At 39.4% G+C, this 23,086-nt stretch overlaps 1 protein-coding gene across 1 annotated transcript in view; it reads left to right on the top strand.

Annotated features, from left to right (window-relative positions):
- The window catches only part of LOC126195688 (cohesin subunit SA-2-like), a 357,264-nt gene that overhangs the window by 269,727 nt on the left and 64,451 nt on the right, over positions 1-23,086 (top strand). The window lies entirely within an intron of this gene.

Below are 23,086 nucleotides of genomic sequence, written 5' to 3'. Positions count from 1 at the left end.
TCATCTTGGAGAAATCTGTATGTGGAATTGGGCATTCTGACTGCTGCTTCATAGTACATTTATTCCCTCATGAAGTTTGTTGTAAATAATCTACTGCTGTTCAAAAGGAACAATGATGCACATAATTACAATACCAGACGGAAAAATGACATTCATTACTCCACATTATGGTTGTCTTTAGTGTAAAACAAGCGTGCGCGCGCGCACACACACACACACACACACACACACACACACACACACACACACAAAGTGTAGAAGTATGAAACTGGAATTTGGTTGCAATAATTACACGTCTATTGTTTGAAACTAATAAACAATATTTTATTTAAAACAATTTCCATTGCTATTCAAAATAATTTCTGTCGCTGTTTATACAGTTCTCCCACCTCTCTGGCACACTATGTATCCCATGCCAAAAAAACAGTTCTTCTTTTGAAGCAAACCAGTCTGCAGCCATTTTTGTACATTTTCATATGAAATGAAGTGCTGTTCAGCGAAAGTGTGTCCAGTGATGCAAATAGATGATCAGACGGAGCCAAGTCAGGAGAATAAACCGCATGCCCTCATATATCCCAACTGAATGTCTCGATCATTTCCCTGACCCATTTTGCTACATGTGATGGGGCATTATCATGGACCAATATGATTTTGTGTTTCCTTTTTCCATATTCCGGTCATTTTTCACATAATTCTCAATTTAAATGAATCATTTGCTGTTGGTAGCGATCTGTGTTAATGGTTTCAACAGGTTTTAGCAGATCGTAATAGATTATACCCTTCTGATCCCGACAGACACAGACCATTGTCTTCTTTCCAAAGTGATTTGGTCTTGCTGTGGATGTTGATGGTTTATCTGGATTCACTCATGATTTTTGATGCTTAGGATTCTCAAAATATATCCATTTTTCATTACCTGTCACTATTCGATGAAGAAACAACTTTCTTTTGTATTTGGTGAGCAGCATTTCACAAGTAGTATTTCGATTTGCTTGCTGCATTTCATTCAGTTCATGCAGAACCCATTTTTCCACTTTCTGCACATTTCCCATAGCTTTTAACTGAAGAGAAATGGCTTTCTGCATCACATTCAGTTGTTCCGTGAGTTCCTGTTGAGTTTGAATATCATCTTCAGCCAATAAGACCTGCAATTCCTTGTCTTCTATCTTTTTCAGTGGTTTCCCGCATTCGTCACTTCTCACATCAAAATCACCACTTTTGAATTTTTGAACCACTCGAAACACTGTGTTTTCCCAAGAGCACATTCGCCAAAAGCTTCGAGAATCATTCGATGCAATTCTGTAGCAGTTTTCTTCAAATGATAACAGAAGACCCATGCTGTCTGTAAATCGTAGTTTGTAGGCACAAATGTCGACATATTTATGCATTTGAAACAGGTACCAATGTATGGAAGTTGTGTTACTGTGTGTTGACATTCATCATCAGCCATTACAGGAAACAGATGGTGCTGCAAAAGCAGTCTCATGGGCCCTACACTGACAGCTAGCACCTTCTGTAGGGAAGTTCCAACTTCATACTTGTACATTGTATGCCTGGTGTGTGTGTGTGTGTGTGTGTGTGTGTGTGTGTGTGTGCATTTTTTTTTCCCGGCCTTGCCAAGAGTTTGAAGAACTCACTAACCTGAGAGTTAACTCAGGGTAGTGAGAATGCTGAAGGATGTGCAGATACTCTCTTAAACTAGTAAGAAGTACCAGTGGCTCGCACATATCCTGTTGTGTTACTACTGTGGGAGTCAGTACCAACACAGACAAGGAAGGAGAGAAGTTGTGATGGCCGGCTTAACTTCTCGTTACAAGGTGGCTTGATGTACTTCCTGTGCCTCCTACAAGCAATTACATTTACACTCTGTTACTACTCTTAGAATGCAGGCTAATTATTGTCTTCCTATTACTCAGTACTGATGCTCTTGAAGTCTGCAACCAAACTGGGTTTAACCAATGATGGGAGGCTGGTTAAGTCACTGTTGAAAGGGGGGCGGGGGGCAGATGTTTTCCTGGAGGTGTGTGGTGCTGCTGGTTATCTCCATTGGCATGTGGCTCATTGCCTTCTTGATACCGTTTTGTGGCACTGTGCTGGTCAGTGCTTGAGAACTGCACACTCGCCCCCCCCCCCCCCTTCCTCCCCCAAAATGCCACACTATTGTTCTTAGGAAGCCATCTTATGACAACGTGGAGGGGGGCAGGAAGCTGGATGGCGTGAGGAGCCAGGAGCCGCAACTAGGACCAATTGCGGCTGTGCCCCAACATCCGCCTTGCGCTCGTAGGGGAACATCGGTTTGATAACCCTGAAAAGGGCAGTGATGGTGACGGTGGCTGTGACAACAATGACAGTGAAGCCAGCTGTTGTGGTGAAGGCGATAGGTCCAGCGCGGTTCTGCATGCAGTGCTGAAGAGGCCACTGGGGACAGCTGTGCTGCATGATCCTGAGAGGATGCGAACCTGGGGACAGAAAATCTGCAGAAGTATCTCACAATCAACAAGCATGAATCAGGTTTGGATGGCAGTGTAGCAACCTGGCTGGACCTTGAATTAAATACATGCAAGCGCCAAATTTTGAAGATTCATTCCTCGCCCCCAGTGCCTGGTGCAACCAAAAACTCTGAAAAGAATAAAATCATTAGTCGCAAACCGATACTTGAGGAGCGTGGGAGGTGCCATGCACTGTGGTGGATGTAGCAACTGGAGCAGCATGTGGGGCCGGCCTGTAGAAGCTCCACCAGCAACAGACCATCGTGGGGTTGGGAGTGGTATGTTGTGAGGAAGGGCAGGAGCACATGCTCCCATGTACAAATCATTCAGCTTCTCCTTTCGACTGAGGATGATATGAAACACTGGTAAGGTGAGTGATGACATTGGATGTACAAAACTGTTCAAAGTTCTGAGCCGTGAACTGTGGTATGTTGTTTGAGTTCATGGGCATTGCTAAAAGTGTCATTTTGGGTTGAAAGGAGAAACATAAAGTACATTTTCCTGAATACAAAGACCAAAGAAATCAAAACAGTCTAACCCAAAAATATTTTCACAGTCACATTAGTGCAAAATTGTGAATGTCACTGTCCTGGAGTGATACTGGAATGTGACAGGTAAACTGCATGTACCAAGCACTGGAATGTCCTGACCATTATAAGCAGTTAGCTGTGTGCAAGATTTTGTCAACTATAGCGAGCCTAACTGTTCATAAGTGGCACAATTAAGCAGTTTAATGGAAATGCCAATGTCTTAACAGAAGTCATACACAAAGTCTGCCAACGACTTAAGTTCACAAGCAGTTTGTCTGACTGTCATTGCACAGCACTTGGTTGGGGTGAGGGCACATCCTGAGCTTGGTAATTACTAATACTGGTAGGCAGTTTAGAGAAAACTGAATCCACTAAGTCAGAAAGTGCTCTGTGCTTATGAGAGCAAATGTGGGTAGCGTTGTTTTTTTCTTTTTTTTCTCTGTTGCAAGCACACAGACTGTTTTGCAAGGTCATACCTATTTATCAGTTTACGTTACACTGCAAATGGGAGCTACCTCAAAGTTTTCCATGCCACTGTCACCGAAGCCCTGATGTTCAATGATTTGTAACACTTGTTTCAAAGTAGGATCAGTGTGTTTGGGAATTAAATGACACTGTCGTGTCAAACCCTGAAGTTCAGTGACCCAGTGATGGTATGTCTGTTCTGGATTTTCCCACAATCATAACTGCAGCATTCTGTAACTGATCCTCATAATACTTAGTGGGGGCAGAAACTAAATCTTCAAAAACCAGCAACTCCAGCCTACTAGTCAGGAATAATTTCTGAGTGAAGCGGTAAACTCATGTGCTGGCCGTTGACACAAAATAAGGTAGTTTCACTGTACCATGCACTTGATATGTAGCAAAATGAGCATTGAACTGAGCATATCAATTGTTCCATTCCTCTTGTTGTTCATTGAAAGCTCAGAATGGCAGAATGCATGGAGGCAGTACCATGGATGTGGCTAGATTTGTGGCGGAGTTGATGTAACAGCAGCTTTTGCATTAATGAGCTGCTTAACTGCCATTATCAAATGCAGCATTTGGTGGTTCTGAAACTGAATAATTTGAATTAGACCAAAGCCAGCAGCAACCAGAGACATAGGTGCAGGAGGTGTGTTAGAGGCCATTTTAATGAGAGAGCTGCAACAAATTAATTATAAGCACACAAATAGCGGAAGAGTTGTGGCTAGTCTGCAAGAATGAACACAGCTAGTAACAGTGCTCATCAGAAATAAAAGAGGAATATTAGTGATGCACTATGATGGAGTGTCGAAGAGAGAAGACATTATTAGTTCTGGAATCCGTGGCACCAGATGATGTGTGAGCTACTGTGGAAGTCAGCACTGACACAAACAAGGAGGAGAGAACTTGTGATCTCTGGTGGCAGGAATTCAAAGTGATCTGTACATAACACTTTCAAGTTAATGGAACACTTTTTGTCTAAAAAGGAAAGAAACATAACTGTACTTTTCGTTATGAATTGGCTTAATGTACATCTGCCAGCACGAGGTCACGTGGCAACACGTGCTGCAGAAGTATGCTGCATGGTTGTCTGCTGGACTGTGAGCTTTTACTTTGTTGTTACCTACTGATGATGTTTGGTTAGTGCACAGGTTTGCCCATCTACCTGATCTGGGAGTGTCTTCACTCATCACTCAACCAGTTATTGTGTTTTCAGTAAATGAATTGACTCCATATAGGTGTACCAAAGTTTGCTTCATATCCATGTGTTTCCCAGTTGAATCAACAAAGAGTATTCTCCAGTAGTGATGTATAAATTATTCAGCAAACATTGAGAGTACTGTACTGATCACAAGGTGCCATCTCCAGAAGGTGGTTTGTGTGTGTGTGTGTGTGTGTGTGTGTGTGTGTGTGTGTGTGTGTGTGTGTGTGTGTGTATTTCCAGAGGAGACAGGAACTATTACTTTATTACTTTCTGCAGTTTGGCTGTAAATAAGTTGTGCTTAAAGAGGTCTGTGTTTTGAAGAAGCAGACTTATCACACATACCAAGTCTGAGCTAGGCTGTTGGAAGAAGTCACAAATGTGAGAATGAACCCAAGGTAGTAACTACTGAAGGATATGCACATACATCTATTGCACTGGAAGGTATACCCAAAACTGCAATTGGCATTCCATTTGGACTTTACAACTTCATTTGAACGTCATTTGGACTATGCATTGCTGTCCAGACTTCAAGTGCTTCATGAATTATGTAAATAGAGATTTAGAGTTCTGTTATGTTTACGTTGATGACCTACTTGTTTTTTCATCCAGTGAAGCAGAACATCTAGCACACCTACAGCAACTGTTGACTAGAATACAAGAAAGCAGCTTAGTGTTTAATTTGCAAATATGTGTATTTAGACTGATGGACATAAAATTATTAGGGTGCACAAGGAATCCTGCCACTTCAAGACAGAATGGAAATTATTTGTGCGTTTCCTGAACCTACTACAAAATTAGAATTGTGCCATTTATAGCCCTTGACAAACTTTTATTGGCATTTTGTGCACAGTCATGTATTGTTGCAGCAACTCTCAAAGAAATGCTCAAAGAGTTTTGCCTGAACCTGGAGACACACTACAGTCATTTGGTGAAAAGAAAGCATTCTTGGTCAGAATGAGATCTGCTATTGCAGAAGCTGCATTGTTAGCTGATTCTCTTCCTGAGATACCTTGCAGTTATGGTGGATACATCATCAGCTGTAGTTGGAGCTGTGTTACAGCAAACATATGCCACATTATTGGCAACCTCTAGCTTTTTTCATAAAAAAAAGTCACCTCCACAAGCAAACTGGTCAATGTACAGCTGTGCCCCCTGTGTGGCATATGCCTCAATCGAAAAGTTAAGGCACATGCTTGAAAGTAGGTATTGTACACTTTTCACTCATGTTTGTTTTCTGTCAGAATCCAGACAAGGCATCACCATGTCAGCCGCAGCATTTGGACGTCATTGTACAATTTGCTGTGGATTTTGAGCATCTTGTTGGCAAACAAAATGGGCCAGCAGATGCACTGTCTCCATTGAAGCCATCGTGAAGAAATGTGACTTCATAGCACTTGCCAGTGTCCAGAAAGAAAACAGCAGATCAAAGGCATGCCCAATCATCAAGCTTACAGTTCTGACATAGTCAAATGGTGAGCTTAAGCATAGTGCTATTTTGCAATGTTTTAACGCCGTTAAGTGCAGCCATTTGTTGTAGTCAAATGGTGAGCTTAAGCATAGTGCTATTTTGCAATGTTTTAACGCCGTTAAGTGCAGCCATTTGTTACTGCAGATTTTTGGGATCAAGCAATTTTCTCTCTTCACAGGTCTCATTCAGGAATAAAGGCTGCTGTACAACTTGTGAAGAAGGCCCTTGTTTGCCCAAACATTGAGAGAAAGATTGCAAAACATTTGTTTGCCAGTGCAGTGCTTGTCAGCACAACTAAATAATTTGGCTAATTACAGCTCATAGTGGTAATTTCATTCCACCAAGCCAACACTTTAGCATGTCCATATCGTCACCATTGGACCTTTGCACCATCAGAAGGTTACCAGTGCTTCCTGGCTTGAAATCTATCCTATGAGAGATGCAATGGCAGCAACTGTATCCACGACTTCTTTCTTGAGTGCATACCACATTTTGGCATTCCTCCTCATGTCACTACGGATCAGGGCAAACAGTTTGAATTGTATCTCTTTAAAGCACTCTTAGCACTGCTAGATATGATCCATATTCAAACCTGTTGTCTACAATATCACTGCTAACAGTCTTGGGGTATGGCTCCATTGGCGATCAAAGGTCTCTCTCTCTCAGATGCCATGCCACAGAGCATTGGACTGACAGCCTCCCTATTATCTGACAAGGCCTCTGTACAGCTTTCAAAGAATATCTCAATGTAACAATAGCTGTGTTGGTGTAATGACAAACACTCTGACTGCCAAGAGCGTTCAAATATTGTTATTGAACCCTCAGACTTCATACAACATCTTCGCTCACAGATCTGTCAGCTCTGTCCTTTCGAAACAACATTCTGCCTAGCAACCATTTGTTTTCTGTGACTTACAGTTCTGCAAGCAGGTTTTGGTTTGACACAATGGCATTCAGGAATATCTCCAGCCATCATACTATGATCCATACATGGTATTGGCACACTACAACAGAACATTAGATGTTGACATCCAATGGCTCTTCCATCATGATGCCCATCAGCAGACTCCAGAAGTCTTTACCCCATCTGACACTTACACCAGTGCATCACAGCAACTGGCACTTACATGCTACATATGGGTGATTTCATGAGGACAACAGACACAAGCAGTCTTCCATTGCCACAGCCTGTGCCTTGAAGTAAACCTTACGTCACAACTTGTTTTGGGTGCCACGTGTGTTTCAACCTCAAACATCATTGATACTTCAGGGGAGTGATGTGGACAATGAATCATTGGGTACATTTTGGGTACGCAGTGTGAACTGTGTGAGTCTTTATGCTACCAGAGCTACAAACTAGTGATAGAAAGTCCTTGCAGACTTACGATTGCATATTGTAATTAATTTTTTCTGTTGAGTTGAATAAATAAATTATATTTATACATGACAATACTGCTGAAGTTATATTATGAAAAGTCGTGGACTAATATTAATTATAAGTAAGAATATTTGAAATTAAAAAGGGGGGGGGGGGCACAGAGGGAGAAGAAGATGTACTAACAGCACAGAGAAGCTTAATATAAGTTATGTTAATTCTGGGAAATGTATTGCATGCTGTGATGCAATGGAAGATAGTAGTGACAATAGAAATGCTTTAGTCACTTTATAGGAATAAGAATCTGTCATGAGAACGTAGTAAGTGTAGAAGCAAAATCTCTCTTATTCTGACATAAAACAAATAGTAGACTGAATAAGCTATCCTCTAAGGTTACTGCAGTTATGCATAAAAAGTGCCTGATGTGACAAGTGTGGCACTATTTTACCTCATTTTCATAGGTTAGCACTACTTTCTTGGTTTGCCACTGACTAGCGTGGCTTGGTGCAGGGATCGTTTATCTGCCACATGGGGGATGAGAGAAATAACTGTGAGTGAAGCCATAATTGTTGACGGTGCCAGTTGGCTGCCAATAGAAGTTTGGCTGCAAAATTGAGAGTGGATGTGTCTGTGTGAGATCACCCGCACACAGGGCGTTTTGGTGGATCTTCTGAGTTGACTGGAATCTGTTGCTTACAGATACTGGTTGTAGTGTTTCGGTATTCCTGGCATGTCAGATACAGAGAATTGTACTATGTCCAAGATGTGTGTACAGCCAGCTGTGCCAAGCAACATTATATACTTAACAGGTACTGCAATCTGATGTTTGCTAAAACCAACATTATCCAACCACTACCCACAGATAGTATGTCACTAGACAGTGCTAATAACTGATGATTGGGGTGGCGGCCCACAGTGTATTATGCTTGCTTTATAGGATACAGATGTTTTATCAATCATATGTTATCAGTTGGACAGTTTGTTTGCTAGATGTTTTTATATGTTATGATGAACAGTGCTTTATACTGATCATAGGTAGTTTATGTTACTGCTAGAATAAAACATGATTGTTTTCTGTTTCTAATAGTGAACTGTTCAGGTTAGTTCTGTGGTATTTTGTTGTTCCTCTTATGTGCAGATATGGAGTGCATGTTTATGGCAGTTTCAAAACATAAAAGATACATGGTCCTTCAAAAGGGAAGCTAATGTTCCTTAACAATGAAAACTCCATGTTGGAATATCGTCAATGTGAGAAAAAGATTGATTGCTACTTAACATAACAATGACATGATAAGTTGCAGACAGGCATAATAAAAGACACCTACACATTGGTTTTTGGCCACAGCCTTTGTCATTCAAGTCTTGAGCTGCTGGAATGGCAGTTCATGTGTGCGTGAGGCATGTTTGCTTGTGTGAATGCATGTGCTTTTCTTTTCCTGACGAAGGATGTGACTGGAAGCTAACCTGTAAGTGTCTTTCAGTTTTGTCTGTCTGCAACTTAACGTGTCATCTATCTTTTCCTTACATTATTTACTTGCTTAATTCTTATAATATTTGTAGTAAACATTTAATCTTTTAGACTCAATATATTTCTGAAGTTGCTTTGCACGAGCTCATTTTCATATGCTCTTATTATTTAATCATGATGTAAATTCATTTAAATGTTATTTAATCTGAGTCTTTTATGAATAATTTGTTGTATTGTTGTTAACATTTTATTTAGGCAACATTCCTTTTTTTAATCCAGTCATTGTAGTTGGTTATTCTGGTGTGGTCTTAATTAGGATACTAAATTAATTAGATTTTATTTAAGTGAGTCTTAATAATAATTTATTGTTGTATTATCATTTGGTCTTGGAAACATTCTGTTTGTGAATCTGGTGATCACAGCTTGTTGGTGTAATCAAGTTAGACCAATGCTGTTTATTCATGTTGTCAATAAATGTATAAATATTGCACTGGTAACCCAAACTAATTCAGTGAATTCCACCCTTTAATCCTAATTTCCCAACTAGGCATATCATTAGATAATTATAAGTGAGTTCCAATAATGCCAGCAATACCAAACATTGTAATCAGAAACCAGGTAGATAAAGACCTCTTCTAAAAATGCCAGTAATATTTAACATTGTAATCGGAAACCAATTAGACAATGACATCATCTAAACCAAAGACAGTATGGGCCTCACAATGATCAGATTGGATTAGATTAAGTTTTAGTTCCATAGACCAAAAATGGAGATCATTCTTGTGAGTGTGGAACACCTCAAAAAGTGTAACATAAAAAACATAAAATATTTGAATATAATACTAACTACCCTGATCATTTGTCAGGAGATTGTCAAAATGGTGATTACTTACAGTAAACTGGAACTGCTAATATTTACGAAAATAAACATTGTTATGCACTTTTAATAAATTTATCATACACAAAACACCTAATCTTGACTGTTATGGCCAAGTGCTGTCAAAACTGAAATCTAACAGACATTTTTACTTGAGCTGCTATAACAGTTCCTGTTAAGATATTCATCTATAGACTAGAAAGAGTTGCCTATCAAAAAGTCTTCGAAACTGTTCAAACTGTGCTTTATCTGAAACCAAGTTTTTACTGGTTGCTAGCAATTTATTGAAAATATTTGTTCCTGAGTATTGGACCACGTTTTGGACCACTTGTAAGTGATTTTAGGTATTTATGCAGATTGTTCTTATTCCTAGTATTGATACTATGTATTGAGCAATTGGTTGGGAATAGAGGTATATTATTTGCATTCTCGCTTCCCACGCCCGGGTTCCCGGGTTCGATTCCCGGCGGGGTCAGGGATTTTCTCTGCCTCGTGATGGCTGGGTGTTGTGTGCTGTCCTTAGGTTAGTTAGGTTTAAGTAGTTCTAAGTCCTAGGGGACTGATGACCTAAGATGTTAAGTCCCATAGTGCTCAGAGCCAGCCATTATTTGCAACAAATTTCATTGAGCAGTAAATATACTGAAAAGCAGTGGTTGGAATACAAAGTTCCTTGAACAGTTTTCTGCATGATGTTCTTGAATTTACACTGCAAATGATTCTAATAACATGCTTTTGCACACTAAAAACTTTTTCTTGGTTTAATGAGTTACTTTGAAATATGATCCTGTATGACATAATAGAACGGCATTAAGCAAAGTATGCAACGTTTTTTATATTTATATCTCCTACATCTGACATCATTCTCACTGCAAATACAGACTTTTTTTAGGTGTTTAAGCAATTCTGTGGTATTCCCTTCCCAACTGAATTTATTATCAAGTTGTAATCCCAGATGTTTAGCACTGTAAACCTCTTTGATCTTCATGTCTTCATATGTTATATACATGCTGGAAGGAAATCTCTTACAGGTTCTGAACTGCATGTAGTGGGTTTTTTCAAAGGTTAATGACAGTGAATTAGCTTTAAACCATTTATTAATGTCAGTGAAAATTTCATTAGCAGCTATTTCTAAGTCTGTACTTGACTTGCTACTTATTGCAATGTTTGTATCATCTGCAAACAAAACAACCTTAACATCTGGCAATGTAACAGACGAGAGGTCATTAATGTATACAAGGAAAAGCAACAGACCCAAGAGGGGACCTTGAGGAACACCACATGTAATTAATTCCCAATCAGATGAAGACTGACAGCCCACTGCACAGGTATTTCGCAATGACGCCCTTTCTTTCCTGTTAGTTAAATACGACTCAAGCCATTTTGCAGCATTGCTGGTGACACCATAATATTCTAATTTACTTACGAGAATGCTGTGGTTCCCACAGTCATAGGTTTTTGACAAGTTACAGAAAATGCCAGTAGCCTCTAGGGATCTAATGAATTAAGTACATTCTCACTGTATTTGTAAATAACATTCTGTAAATCAGAACCCTTAAGAAACCCAAGCTGTGACTTGGACAATATATTATTTGTGGTCAGATGCTTAAGGAGACACTTAAACACAATGTTTTCAAATATTTTTTAGAAAGCCGGCAAAAGAGAAGTAGGTTGATAGTTTGATGTTATCTCTTTATCCCACTTCTTGTAAAGAGGCTTAACTTCAGCATATTTTAGCCAATCTGGAAATGTTCTGCCGATAAGAGATTGATTACACAAATAACTTAAGACATAACTCAGCTTGCATGAGCACTCTTTGATTAACTTAATTGATATGTTATCATACCCATTAGAATACTTAGATTTTAAGGATTATATGATGGATGCTACTTCTTTGGAAGATGTGAGTGTCACTTCCATTTTACTGAAATTATTTTTAATAACTGGTCTCAGATACTCCATTGCAGTGTTCACTGAATCTGATAACCCCCAAGTTGTCAGTAATGGAAATGAAGTACTTGTTTAAAAGGTTTGCAACACTACATGCATTTGTTACCAGTCTCATTTATTTTTAGAGGTCTCTGTTCCTCTTCCTTTTTGGCCCCAACTGTCTCTGTCTTCACTATATCTCATACAGTTTTTAATTTGTTGCCTGATATAATTATCTTTTTCTCATAATAAAGCTGCTTCAATTTCTGGATTACTTGCTTCAATATTTTGCAGTATTCTTTGAATGCATTATACTGCCAACATCAGAGCTGTTCCTAGATAGTAGATAGTCTCCTTTTTGTCCCACATGATATCTTTATTCATTGTGTAACCCATGGTTTATATTTTGACTTCTGTGTGACTTGAGTTACCTTTAGGGGAAAACAGTTTTCAAAAGTGGAAGTAACTTTATTAATGAATGCTTTGTATTTTCCATTTGAGTTCAGAAGTATTGTATACTGTAAACGTCTATCCAGTTCGTCTTTGAGCAATTACCTGAATTTATCAGTTTTTGGCTGATTTATTACCTTCCTATACTCAGATTTAATAGACTTTTTATCCTGACCAGTTTCAACATTTAACAGAAGATGATGCACTTCATGATCAGATAGCCCATTTACTAATGATTTTGTGATATGATTTTTTTCCCTCGATTTGTCTTCGAAGATATTATCAATAGCAGTCTGAGAGCATTTACATATCGTAGTTGCAAAGTTACCAGTAGGAACTAAATTGAATGATAGTGTTACTGATTGCAATAATTGTTCAGTGACAGAGCTTTTCAATAAATCCACATTAAAATCACCAGCAACCACTATTTGCTTATTTTTTACTGTGAGATGGGACAACAATGATTCCAGATTTTTTATGAAGATGTTAAAATTTCCTGAAGGTGATCTGTACATACTTACTATTATAAAGGACTTATTATGAAATACTGCTTCTGTTGCACAAGCTTCTAAGTGCTGCTCTGAGCAAAATGTATTAATATCAATATTCTTGAAATCAAAACAGTTTCTGGCAGATGTGTTAACTACCCCTTTCTCCATATTTTCTCTACAGAAGTAAGAAGCTAACTTGAATCCTGTAACATTTAACATATCTATACCAATGGTCACATGATGTTCAGAGAGGCAAATTATATCAACTGGTTTGTAATTCTTCAACACAAATAAGCAACTCATTGAGCTTACCCCATAGTCCTCTGATATTCTGATGCAATAAGGATAACTGATTTGTTGCATTGGCCAAATTACAACTAGATGAACCTAATTTTCCTGTCAATTTTTTATTATCTCTAGTTTAAATCAGAGGTTGTCTGCATGAATTATGTGCATTAAAATTTGCTTTCTGGCTGCCTGTTTTATCAATGTGAATGTCATTTTCAACCTGTCTCTAAACATCTTCTGTTTCTGCCCTCCCTACCCTAAAAAAACCGGCTGCTCTGTCACTTGTAACCTCTGGTACTTTACCACTTGTGATAGTGCCTCCCTTAAGTTATTTGGTATTAGCCCAGACAGTTTTCCTTTGCCTTTCCTGTTGAGGTGAAGGCCATGCCTAGTGTAGTCCTGCCTGCTGATAGAGTAATCAGGAACCTACCGATTGGAGACCCCATGCCTGGTCCAAGCAGCTGTTCCACCTCTAAATTAACTCTTCTAACAGATGAGTTTAAATTAGGCTGGTTGTGGCACCTCAGAACAGACACAAACCGAACACCAGAATGTCTCATTGCTGATCCTATCTTTACCAGGTCACACTCAATTGAATAATTAGGGTTCCTGTCTATGCTGTTGCCCGCCCCACTCACTATTACCATGGTGTCTTCCTCTGTGAAGTCTTTGCAAAGTGAACCTACATCCTCTATCACCTGGCCCAGAATTGCACCAAAAAAAAAACAAAAAAAAAAAAAAAAAAAAAAAAAAAAAAAAAAAAAAAAAAAAAACATCACCTCTACCATGTGAATACCTAACAACAAAGCTTCTTCTTCACAACTTTTTGTAACTTCTTACTTTTCAAACATTTTTTGAAAGTTTGTTGTGTCCTGTGTGCTCCTACATCTACTTGTGGCTTATCAGTTTCCAACTGTGACAACAGATTCACAACAAAACTGTCTGAGAGAGACCTATTCCTATTTCTTCTATAACCTTTTGTCACTTCCCATCTCTTTTCCCGTCACACCCCTTAATCTTTCCAGATCTTGTTTTGTTTATCTAGTTCTGCCTGAAGGGCAGCAGTCTTTTCCTCCTGTTCCAATATCTCCCTATCTCTACAGGAAATCCTACACAATCAGTGAGCCTTGTTTATTTCCCAAAATTCCCATGCTGCTACAGTCATCCACATGAAAGAAACTGCAACAATCCTCACATCACACCCCAGAACTAACAATTCTACAGCAAGTCGTACACTTCTCACTGATAGCAAAGAAATTTTAGCTTTAATCTAAGTTAAACAAGAATGACTTTGTAGACTAAATATTAAATTTCTTAGAAAGTTTAGGCTTAAAGTTCGGATACTAATTCAAAACTTCTGGAGAAACAAAAATGATTTAACCTGTATTGTTTACGTGATGAAACAAAAAGTAAACAAAGAACTTAGCCTACACAATTTAAACTTATCACTTATTTCGGAACGTTTCATTTCAGCTCCTTACCAGAGAATCAAATGGATAGTGTGTAAGAATACACTAACAACACAAAACTTTTGTTTATTGAAATAGTCACATAACTTACAGTATATGATAACGTAAACAAATCCTAGTCCAAAATTTGCTCCTATGAAATGTTTTCTTTTCCTGGAAAACTCACAAAAAATGTGAAACATTTAATTGATAACTTACAACAGATATTAATTTACTTATTTATGATGTGATATTGCCTTAATTAATGGTTATTACTAAATTGAACACGTATCTCTACGAGAGCTTTGAATATACACCACTCGTCAACCAAAGATGCTACGTGCCTCAGTCAGTTGATAATTTAAGCAGTGCAGGATATTGTGCTGGGTGTTTCACAGTAACTTGGAAAGAGAGAGAGAATGATCTTACACTCATTTTTTTTAAAATTCTAATGACAAAAAGTTGTAAATGACAAAACTAGGAAATCAGTTTATTTGGATGTCATAAACAAAGTACCTCATACAATAGAAAATGTTGTTCATTCATGTGAATCATCTGCTTAGCTTTTTACCTTTCAAAGCAGTGCTTGAGGGTGATGATACTACATCCATCACCTCCCTTGATGAGATAAAAGTCATGAATCAACAGAAAGAATTTGTACTGGAGAAGACATACGACTGGTTTGAGGCACATAGGTTAACGTTAAACAGTACTAAAACTGAGCATTTAATTTTCTGCCTGAAAGCTGTGAGTTAAGATAGTCTTGACAAAGTCTCTGTCAAATTCATGGGTATATATCTTGACACAAAACTGAGCTGAATATTTCATTCACTGAATTTCAAGACACTGCTTTGATGTTAACCAGTACCATATCAGCTGTAAAGTAGTAAATGTATAAAATACACTCCTGGAAATGGAAAAAAGAACACATTGACACCGGTGTGTCAGACCCACCATACTTGCTCCGGACACTGCGAGAGGGCTGTACAAGCAATGATCACACGCACGGCACAGCAGACACACCAGGAACCGCGGTGTTGGCCGTCGAATGGCGATAGCTGCGCAGCATTTGTGCACCGCCACCGTCAGTGTCAGCCAGTTTGCCGTGGCATACGGAGCTCCATCGCAGTCTTTAACACTGGTAGCATGCTGCGACAGCGTGGACGTGAACCGTATGTGCAGTTGACGGACTTTGAGCGAGGGTGTATAGTGGGCATGCGGGAGGCCGGGTGGACGTACCGCCGAATTGCTCAACACGTGGGGCGTGAGGTCTCCACAGTACATCGATGTTGTCGCCAGTGGTCGGCGGAAGGTGCACGTGCCCGTCGACCTGGGACCGGACCGCAGCGACGCACGGATGCACGCCAAGACCGTAGGATCCTACGCAGTGCCGTAGGGGACCGCACCGCCACTTCCCAGCAAATTAGGGACACTGTTGCTCCTGGGGTATCGGCGAGGACCATTCGCAACCGTCTCCATGAAGCTGGGCTACGGTCCCGCACACCGTTAGGCCGTCTTCCGCTCACGCCCCAACATCGTGCAGCCCGCCTCCAGTGGTGTCGCGACAGGTGTGAATGGAGGGACGAATGGAGACGTGTCGTCTTCAGCGATGAGAGTCGCTTCTGCCTTGGTGCCAATGATGGTTGTATGCGTGTTTGGCGCCGTGCAGGTGAGCGCCACAATCAGGACTGCATACGACCGAGGCACACTGGGCCAACACCCGGCATCATGGTGTGGGAAGCGATCTCCTACACTGGCCATACACCACTGGTGATCGTCGAGGGGACACTGAATAGTGCACAGTACATCCAAACCGTCATCGAACCCATCGTTCTACCATTCCAAGACCGGCAAGGGAACTTGCTGTTCCAACAGGACAATGCACGTCCGCATGTATCCCGTGCCACCCAACGTGCTCTAGAAGGTGTAAGTCAACTACCCTGGCCAGCAAGATCTCCGGATCTGTCCCCCATTGAGCATGTTTGGGACTGGATGAAGCGTCATCTCACGCGGTCTGCACGTCCAGCACGAACGCTGGTCCAACTGAGGCGCCAGGTGGAAATGGCATGGCAAGCCGTTCCACAGGACTACATCCAGCATCTCTACGATCGTCTCCATGGGAGAATAGCAGCCTGCATTGCTGCGAAAGGTGGATCTACACTGTACTAGTGCCGACATTGTGCATGCTCTGTTGCCTGTGTCTATGTGCCTGTGGTTCTGTCAGTGTGATCATGTGATGTATCTGACCCCAGGAATGTGTCAATAAAGTTTCCCCTTCCTGGGACAATGAATTCACGGTGTTCTTATTTCAATTTCCAGGAGTGTAGATGTAAGATGTAACAACTTTAGAATGTAACATATTTTCTATGTGGAACTATTTCCGTACTATTATTTCTGACATTTGCAAAACCCATCACTGTGACGGCTCCATGTAAATTGTTGATTGTGTTTTATTCATCTCATGATGTACATTTCCAATCCATTTGGTTTGCATACAGGAGACATGTCAAAAATTTATAAAAGTTACAGTAATTTTTACATTAATAAATAATAGCACTATAATAAATAATAACACTATAAGGATATTTTTTGAAATGTGTAACACATTGTATCCAGCTCAAATTTCCAGTTTGTTCCTGTATGAATTCATCCCCTGAGTAATAACACTTCAATATCAGTGTCTCATATAGCTTTTTTTAAGTAAGTGTAAATTCATCTGCATCAACTTGTTCTCTTTTAATTTATGAAAATTTTCGTTCCCATATATTGAGGTCCCTGGGCAGACAGTCTGAGGCAGTGGGTGGGGAGCATAAAATTTTCTTTGTTTCTTGTATCATGTGAATGGACAAAATGGTTTCTCTCAAATAATTCATGTCTGGTGTACAAAAATATAATAATCTCATACATGTATGAGGATAGTAGAGTTAATATTTTAGGTTTTCTAAATAATAGTTGATATGGTTCTTTGTGATATGCAATGCACATATTTTGAATGATTTTTTTCTGTATTTTTAGTATCTGCACTATGTTCGTCGAGTTACCCCAAAAAGCAATACCATACCTGATAATGGATTCAAAGTAGCTTGTACATGCTACTTTTCGTGTGTCCATGTCAGTTGCAGTTGACAATATTTGCACTGCAAATGCAAAGCTGCTCAGTTTCTTTGCCAGGTATTCAATGTGTGCCTGCCAGCTCAAATTTTTATCTACATTTAAACCTAAGAATTTGACTGTGTCAACTTCTTCTATACCTTGGTTGTTGTGTACAATCTTAATCTGCTCACATTTTGACTGTTTAGTTTTGAACTGCATCATGTGAGTCTTAGATATGTTTAGATTCAAGCCATTTAGCTGAAACCAAGTTTCTAAGGTACTGAGGGTACTGATCACGGATTTGGGAATTTTTTGCGAATCCTGATCTTCAACTAAGACAGAAGTATCATCTGCAAACAGAACTGATATTTAATGGTATGTCATTAACATAAAAGAAAAATAGGACTGGGCTTAATATGAAGCCTTGTCAAACACCTCGAGGTTTTTTTTTTTTTCTCCAGTCAGAAAAATAATATGTGCCATTTGAAGAAATGCTAATTCTTTGCTTTCTTTTGGATAAGTAGGATTTAAGCCATTGGAGGGCACTGCCACTAATACCATACTTTTCAAGTTTGTAAACAAGCATTGCATGGTTTACAGAATCAAATGCCTTTGTGAGGTCGCAGAAAATTCGTGTCACCTTATTTCTCTTGTCTAATGATGTACTTATTTTCTCATTGAAGCTGTTTACTGTGTCTATGGTGTTTTTCCCCTGCTGAAAACCAAATTGATTGTTTAGAACAACAGAATATTTTGCAATGAACATTTTGGGTCTGTGCAACATCAAGTTTTTCAAATATTTTATATAGGACTGGGAGAATCGAGATAGGAGGATAATTTCCCATGGTCTCTCTTGATCCCTTCTTGAAGAGTGGTTTGACTTCAGCATATTTCAGTACATCAGGGAAACAGCCCTCTTCAAAACATTGATTTATTATTTGAGCTAGTGGGTTTGCAATTCTGTTGTGTACCACTTTAATAACTTTGGTGGGTATTCAATCCCAACCTACAGATTTTTTGTTTCTTAAGGTTAGAATAGCATTTTCTATGTCCTCCACAGAAAATTTTAAGAATTTTGTAAAGTTTTCAGTTTTCACCTAGGCCAAAGGGATTTACTTTGTTGTAATCTAAAGAAAATGTAAATAAAGAATATGCATACAGATATGCTGTGCAAAAAATTATATCATGTATTGTACCTCACAATAAAATATTACATATTATGTCCTCTTCCACACACACGTAAATTATTGTATATATGGAGCCAAAGGAGCATTTATCACAATTTAACAGTATTTTTGAGTTTATTAGTGACTATAATGTCAAAAAAGTTTCAGGAAATTAATAACTTGTATTCCAGTTTTTCTGATGCTTTAATAGGAACTATATTTTGTGTACTGATTGTGTTTGTTTCTAAAAGAAATTAATAAAACATTTAGCTTATCAGCTCCAGAAATTAAGAGAGAATCAGTAAGAGTGTATTAAAGTTATTTGTTTGCCATTTCATAAAACATTTCACCAACCACAATGCAGCCATACTGAGAATACTGCTCTCAGGCACAAGCTAAGTTAGCTGAAGTTCATAAAAGAAATTAATAAAACATTTAGCTTATCAGCTCCAGAAATTAAGAGAGCATCAGTAAGAGTGTATTAAAGTTATTTGTTTGCCGTTTCATAAAACATTTCACCAACCACAATGCAGCCATACTGAGAATACTGCTCTCAGGCACAAGCTAAGTTAGCTGAAGTTCATAAGCTGACAGCAATTGCTCTTACTGTTGTCAATCCATTAGAAGTTGCTGCAAATGGCTGTGTTGTGAGGGCTCCTGGAGCTGTGTACCAGAATTACCAAAGGTAACCCGAGTACCATCCTCTTGCGTGGCTCCTGCCTCCTCTACAGGAAGTACGGGGTCTGTTACTACTCATCCACTTGATAATGAGTGGTGTGCCACTTGTAGAGCTAGTCAACCTGTACATGGGAAAGAGGAAACTTAGGAAAAATGCACCAAAGGATGGGAGGGAACACCAAGTGCACTCAGTTTGTATGCAAGGCGGCCTCATTAAGCATTTTCATGAGATTATCCCAACAGCCATTAAGGAAACGGTGCAACAAACAGCACATTGTGGTGCACATTGCAACAAATGATCCTGTTGTATGGGCAGTGAGGTTATTCTTGACCATTCCAGTGACTGGCAGATAAGTTTGAGAAGACCAGCTTCGCTCACAGAGTTTCAGTGAGGCTCAGGCTTTGCAGGATATTCCCCAGAACTGATTTCGAGCTCCAGTTCTGAGTTGAGCAAAGTATTGAACCAGAGACGTTGAAGGTTCTCTGAAAAGCCAGGCTGTGACTTCCTAGATTTGGTTCATACAGTAGAGAACTACTGTGTCCCCCTAAATGGGTCAAGTGTGATTGCACATCCAACGCTGCTTCCCAGTTAGTTGACACTGTGTAGGGTGCACACAAGTGCATTTTAGTTTATTGATTCTCCATCCAGTCTAGATGACGATAGCTGTAAGGGACAGAGAATTACTAGTGTAACATCCAAAGAAATGCCATATAAATAGTATTAAAATTGTAGTGATTTAACTGCTTACAATAAATTGTCGATTTTTGAAGTGCTTCTAAGAAGGTACAGAAAGCTGGTTAAAATCTGAAATTGATGGTAGTGAGATTTTTGGGGAAAATTGAAGTGAGTATCAAAAGGAAAGACTAATGGTAAATTGAGGTGGTGTATTTGTTGCAAAAGATACAAAACTCAAGTCCACTGAGATAGAAATAGAAACAACATGTGAGATTACACAAGTCTCAGTATCAAGAGTGGGTGTAAACTAGTTATGGAATACTTCTGTTGACCACCAGACAAATCTCTAGTTGTAAACGACAACCTTAGAGGAAACGTAAGTTCACCAGTATGTATGTTTCATCATCGTACTGTCATTATCAGAGAAGACTTTAGTCAGTTGGGGAAAGTTACTGTTTTGTAAGAGGTGTGTGTGACAAGACATCCCACAAAACATTACGAAATGACTTATCTGAGAATACCAAGAACAGATTGTTTGAATGCCCATTCATGATGGAACTATACTGGATATAATAGCAACAAATAGACCTGTGCTCTTAGAGGATGTCCATCTTAAAACTAGTATTAGTCACAGTACGAAGGTCATTTAAAACAGATGGAAGGGTTTATATGTTCAGCTAAAGGGATAAAGAGGTAGTAGTGTTGCATCTCAATAAGGAACTCTAATAATTTAACTCTACTGCGGAACATGCCTGGTCTTTATCCTGTACCTTCATGGAGCCGACTTGTAAGTTATTGGATTAGGTATTGCTAATGGTAGAAGGTGGTCAAATTTGCTCCCTCCCCCCTACCCTCTCCCCTTTCCCCCTTTGTTCCCTAACTGTCTTCACCTAGTACTACCGCATGTGAAAGCATGTGAATCTTTTCAAAATGTTGCACATTGTGTATATGAGGTGGGATGTTGGTACGAGCTTGATATTCAGTTAGTCGTATGTGGGAAACAGCCTAAAAATCACTTCCAGGCTGCCTGACACGCTGGCCTTTGTCATTAATTTGCTGGGTGGATTTGTTCCATGGCCAGTGCATGTCCCCGAATCCCAGAAGTGATATTCTATATTCTAACACACATTGCTGTCTGGGCGGGTCCGTTGGACTGTGGCGGAATAGGTGTAAAACAAACCATAAGACTATTGATAAGGAGATGTGGAATGGATTGTGACCCAAAGAAATGGTGGTCATAAGTAAAAGCTGTCCAGGCATTTGTGGACAAAACAGAAACTGAAATTGAGGATAGCAAAGCAGAAGCGGCGAACTAAATTGAAGGCAGTCAGGTATATGCAGTATTACTTGATTTCTGAAAAGCATTCGGCTCTGTGCCACATCTACACTTATTATCAAAAGTATGTGGTGTCAAGCAAAATTTGTAACCGGATTTAAGATTTCTTGGTAGGTAGGATACATCGCGTTATCTTGAATGGAAAGTCATCATCGGATGTAGAAGTAACTTCAGGTGTGGCCCAGGGAATTGTGTTGGGTCCCTTAATGTTGTATATTAATGACCTGCCAGACAACATTGCCATTAACTTCAGGCTTTTTTGCAGGTGATACAGTTATCTATAATGAAGCACTATCTGAAAGAAGCTGCTCACATATTCAGTCAGTTCTTGATAGTATTTCAAACTTGCTTTATATATTCAGAAACATAAAATTGTGCACTTCACAAAATTTAAAAACATAGTATCTTTTGACTAAAATATCAATTAGTCACATTGGTCAGCTCGTATAAATACCCGGATGTAACAGTTATATAAACTTGTAGGTGGCTGACTTCAGTTCATTGGGAGACTGCTAGGGAAGTGAAAGCAGTTTACAATGGAAATTACTTAAAAAACACTTGTCTGAGCAATACTAAAATATTGCTCAAGTGTTTGGACCTGTAAAAAATAAGACTGACACATGATACTAAATGTATGCAGAGAAGGGTAGCACAAATGGCCACAAATTTGTTTGACCTCTGGGCTTAGTGCCACAGAGCTGCTGCAGAAACTGAAATAGCAGACAATTGAAGATTGACACAAACTATCACAAGGAAGCTTACACAAAGAGTTTTAAGAACCAGTTTTAAATGATAAACATAGGAATGTACTACAGTGCCATAGGGATCACGAGGATAAAATTATATTTCATTCTTCCTGCACTCAGTACATGAATGGAACCATAAAAGCAAACATCATTTGAACATGCCTTGAGGGCCCAATGGTACTAACTGTCTGCCATGGTATCCTCAGCCCATAGGCATCACCAGTAACGGGTATGGAGGGGCACGTGGTCAGCTCACCACTGTCCCGCTCAGTGGCCTCACAATGGCTGAGTGCATCCAGCTTGTCAACAGCACTTGGCAGACCCGGACAGTGACCCCTCTGAGTGCTAGCCAAGTTCAACAGCACTTAATTTCGGTGATCTGATGGGAACCAGTGTTACCACTGTGGCAACACTGTTGTTGAATGGAACCATAACAAGTCTTAAAAGCTGATACGATGGAAGGTACCCTCTATTACATACTTCACAGTGGTTTTCAGAGTGTGGATATAGGTGTAGATAACCATCCAACTCTATATACAGTCTAAGTGCCATTACTTCTTGCAAAATGTACTTATTTGTAAATAAGATACTACCTCATGTCTGTACATTCCTCAAGCCCCATGCTAAGACAGTTGGCATGAGCAAAGAGTACTTCCACTTTTACACAACATACAACAGATACTTTAAATATTCCCTGATCTTGAATAAGCAAAACACTGAAGGGAAAAAGCTTTCTGGTATTGAAAAAACTTTACTTAACAAATTGCCATACAGCATAAGGCAGCTGCAAGTAAAACCAATCATAGATGATAGGAAATGTATTCTGTATTTTTGGTGACTTCATGAATAGCAATATAAACGTTTTTATAAATCAAGTGTAAAATAACAGCTTCTGTCCCAATATTTCCAAGA

This window comes from Schistocerca nitens, chromosome 7 (genome assembly GCF_023898315.1).
Source record: "Schistocerca nitens isolate TAMUIC-IGC-003100 chromosome 7, iqSchNite1.1, whole genome shotgun sequence".
NCBI classification, from domain to species: domain Eukaryota; kingdom Metazoa; phylum Arthropoda; class Insecta; order Orthoptera; family Acrididae; genus Schistocerca; species Schistocerca nitens.
This window is presented reverse-complemented; position numbering and strand designations above follow the sequence as displayed.